This window comes from Eucalyptus grandis, chromosome 3, assembly GCF_016545825.1.
Source record: "Eucalyptus grandis isolate ANBG69807.140 chromosome 3, ASM1654582v1, whole genome shotgun sequence".
Lineage (NCBI taxonomy): Eukaryota > Viridiplantae > Streptophyta > Magnoliopsida > Myrtales > Myrtaceae > Eucalyptus > Eucalyptus grandis.
The window spans coordinates 63,474,172-63,478,135 of NC_052614.1; the positions used below are offsets into that span (position 1 = coordinate 63,474,172).

Below are 3,964 nucleotides of genomic sequence, written 5' to 3' on the forward strand. Positions count from 1 at the left end.
TCAATTCCCGAGACATCATTGATATTGAATTGCACGAGTTCTTCTTGCATGGCTTCAATCCAGCTTTCATCAGATAAAGCTTCATCTACGCTTTTGGGTTCTATTTCAGAAATAAGAGCCATAGCACTAGACTCTTCGCGCCTTTTGGATCTTATGCGAATTCCTTCATTGTTATCGCCAATGATAAGATTTTTGGGATGACTAGACTTATACTTCCAGTTGCTGATTAATTTGTCAGATTTATGGTCACTTCCTTTACTTGAATCTTCACAGTCACTTGCTGCTGGTCTTTCAAAGTCTGAGCTGCTTCTTGAGATTTAGACTATGTAGAGTCTGGAGCAGGTTCAAGTTCTTCAAGATGAGTCTGAATAGATTCATTTTGTATAGAATCCTGGAATTTGATGTTCATTGATTCTTCCACAGTTTGAGTCTTCTTGTTGTAGACTCTGTATGCTTTGCTTGTGGTTGAATATCCAAGGAAGATGCCTTCATCGACTTTTCTTCAAACTTACCAACTCGATCATTTGCATTTTTAGTATAAAACATTTGCATCCGAATACATGAAAATATGAAACAATAGGCTTCTTTTCTTTGAATAATTCATAGGGGTTTTTTTTTTTTTCTAGAATAGGCCTTAGAAAAACTCTATTGATAATGTAACATGCTGTAGAGACTGCTTCAGCCCAAAAACGTGAAGACATGTTGCTTTCAATTAAGAGAGTTCTAGCCATTTCTTGAAGCGATCTATTTTTTCTTTCCACAACTCCATTTTGCTCTGGAGTATATGGAGAAGAGAACACATGCTGAAAACCAGATTTATCACAAAACTTTGTAAAATCTTGATTTTCAAATTCACCTCCATGATCTGTTCTTATACTTGAAATAACATATCATTTTTTGTTTTGAACCTTTTTAGCAAATTTTTCTAAGTAAGAGAAAGTTTCAGACTTACTTGCTAGGAAATACACCCAAGTAAATCGTGAGTAGTCATCCATAATTACTAGGCAATATTTCTTACCTCCAATGCTTTGTGTTCTGGTTGGTCCAAAGAGATCCATATGCAGAAGCTGCAGTACACAGTTAGTGGAAACTTGATTTATTGGTTTAAAGGAATTTCTTACTTGTTTTCCCAATATGCATGGTGTACATAGGTCAGACTTTTGGTATGATAAATTGGGTAGACCACGAACAAACTTCTTTGTTGAAATTTTGGCTATCTGCTTCATGTTGATGTGTCCAAGCTTTCTATGCCATAAACTTGCTTCATCTTGTATTGAGATTAAACATTGCATTTCATCTGGTTTCACATCCAAGAGGTAGATATTTCCATGTCTTCGACCCATAAATGACTAAGTAGAGTCTTTACTGGTTCCTGAACATATTTCCTCTTGAAAGTAGATTTTGAAACCGGTATCACATAACTGGCTGACACTGAGCAGATTGTAGTTGAGTCCTTCAACTAAAGAAACATTGTTTATTGTGAGGTTTTCAATCTTCACAGTTCCAAATCCCACTATTCTTCCTTTGCTATTTTCTCCAAAAGAAACTTTTCCACCATTCACTTGAACAAGCTTTATGAAACAATTTGAATCTCCTATCATATGTCTTGAGCATCCACTATCCATATACAATTTTACCTATTTCTTAATAGTGACCTGCATTTAAAAAAGAAACTCAAACTTTCTTTGGTACCCATATTTTCTTGGGTCCATTGGTATTAGTATAATATGCTGTATTTGCCCATACTTTCTTAACAGGTTTCCAAACTGTTGACACCTAAATTTTTGACTAATCATTTAGTAATTAATTACATAAAAAATTTAGGGATTAATTTTTAACCCCTAAAAAAATAGTAAATTGCATTTCATGTAGTTGCATTTGCATCGGTACTAAAAGGCAACAAGAAGCAGGGGCTCGTGGTCGATTACATGCGCGAAAAGGATGGTTTCTCTCTGCTAGTCTGAACACGCAAAGGAGTGAAAGTCAAAAATGAAAATGAGAAAGAAGTTCCTGCGTGTCGCTCATTAATGCAGGCACATGCATGCGCAAGAATTCGGCGGACGTGAGGAGCCTCAGAGAAGCAAAATGAGCCCATGATATATTATATAATATGCTCTCTCTCTCTCAAGTGTGGGTTGTCAGGAGAAGTAAACGAGAAATTTGCTGAAGGAGAAAGCAAATAATAAACAAGAAAAGTCAAAAGTTGTGGCTATCCTATAGAAGGGAGGGACAAGTAGCCGCACAAGAAGTCTCAAGCATGAAGAAGAAAGAAGAATCCATCGTCCATTTTCTCCCCCCTCATTAACGCATGCACATGCACGCATGGAATGGGGGACGTGAAAATTCTACGGATGCCTACAAGAAGATGGGCTAACCTTTTATAATATTTTCCTTGCTGGAGGACATCGACGAAGGTGCAGGAGAGAAAAGAAAGAAAGCAAAGTTCAACTTGGATTTTGGAAAAGTTGTGGCTGGATCTTTTCACACTAAAGTCGGCTATCTTCAAGAGGTGGTGGAACGCCTATAAATAAGACCACGGGAGGAGTGTGATGAGGGAGGAGGCCAGAGAACACAAAAAAAATCCATGAAAAAGGCCCACAGAGAGATATACACGTGAGGGAGAGAAACACAGAGGAAGGAGGGGAGCTGAACGAAAAAATTTTTTTTGAAAGGTTTGTCAGGGGAAAAAAACAAAATTCATTTGCAGAGCACATAGCGAAACACACGAGTTGAGAAGAGGAGGAGATTAAAAAAAGAGACTCTCGTCAAGGAGAAACAAAAGAAATGAAATTAGGGGAGGAGATAAAAAAAAAAAAAAAAAGAGATGAAGAGAGATAGAGAGTCGGTCAGAGAAAAAACAAAAAAAGAAGGTGAAGTTAGAGGGCAACGAGAGAGAGAGAGAAAGAATGTGATAAAAAAATTTTAAAAAAGAGGGGTTGTCTTCTTCAAGTGGGGGCTTCGACGACGCCTGCAACTCCCCACCGCAGCTGCTGTCTCGCGGTCACCGAAGCTCCAAATGCCGTCGCCGTCTCGGCTCCTCTTCCCGCCCATGACCGTGCCTCGGCCTGATCGTCGTCCTTTGCTGCCTTCGAGCACTCGCGCCACGAGCGCCCGCCTCTACGCCTACAAGCCGCTCTCGGCGCCGCACCACCATCCTGCCGTCGCCGCTTGTCACCCCCTGCTCGCTCGTTACCGCGCTGCACCTCCGCCGTCGCCACACTACCGTCTCGGCGCTTGCACCCACAGCCCGCGCATTTGCTCGCCCGTCACGGTTCTGCTGCCGCCGTTGCTCGTGTCCCGCACCGGCAACGCCGCCACTTGCACTTGCCTTGGCGCCAAGTTTCAGCCCCACGAGCCATCTTTAGAGCCACAGCGATCTGTTGCAGGCCCGTAACATGCCTCCGAGTCCGAGCTGTCATTCCCGACGTGAGCCACATCCATATGGTCATTAAGCCATCCGCGAAATCCCCGGCAATAACGGTGAGCTGCTATCCAAGCTTGAGCCTGACCATTCTAAACTGAGAAGTTGCCTTACCGGCAAATCACTGTTCTTACGAAGTCACCAACGTAGAGAAAAGGGGGGCACATAAAGAGCAAATAGAAAAAGGGGAATAAAAGACCATTTTCCTTTTCTTTGCGGGACATTCACGTTGGCTGGTGAAGTCCTGTAGCTAGGCTTTCAATGAGGATTTTCCTTCCTCGTAAATTTTGTGTTGCAGGTCATCCCTTGTCTTTTGGAGAAAGATGTGAGAAGCCTTTCTAAGTATTGACACCCTCGCCGCATGACCAGCCGAGTTGCACTTAACTGCATCCGTTGCCACGCTGCCCCTCCGTCCGAGCTTGCCTTTTGTCGCGAGCTGCAGCGTGATTCTTCAACAGTTTCTTTTAAATGTTTTTCACGCAGGTTGAGCTCCCCAAACGAAAGTCACACTTGACCATTGACTTCAGCTTGCGTCCTCGCCAA

The 3,964-nt window shown here is 42.1% G+C and overlaps 1 pseudogene; it reads right to left on the reverse strand.

The window, feature by feature from the left end:
* The window catches only part of LOC120292045, a 6,010-nt pseudogene extending 2,959 nt beyond the window's left edge, over positions 1-3,051 (reverse strand).
* Positions 3,052-3,964: the final 913 nt, after the last annotated feature.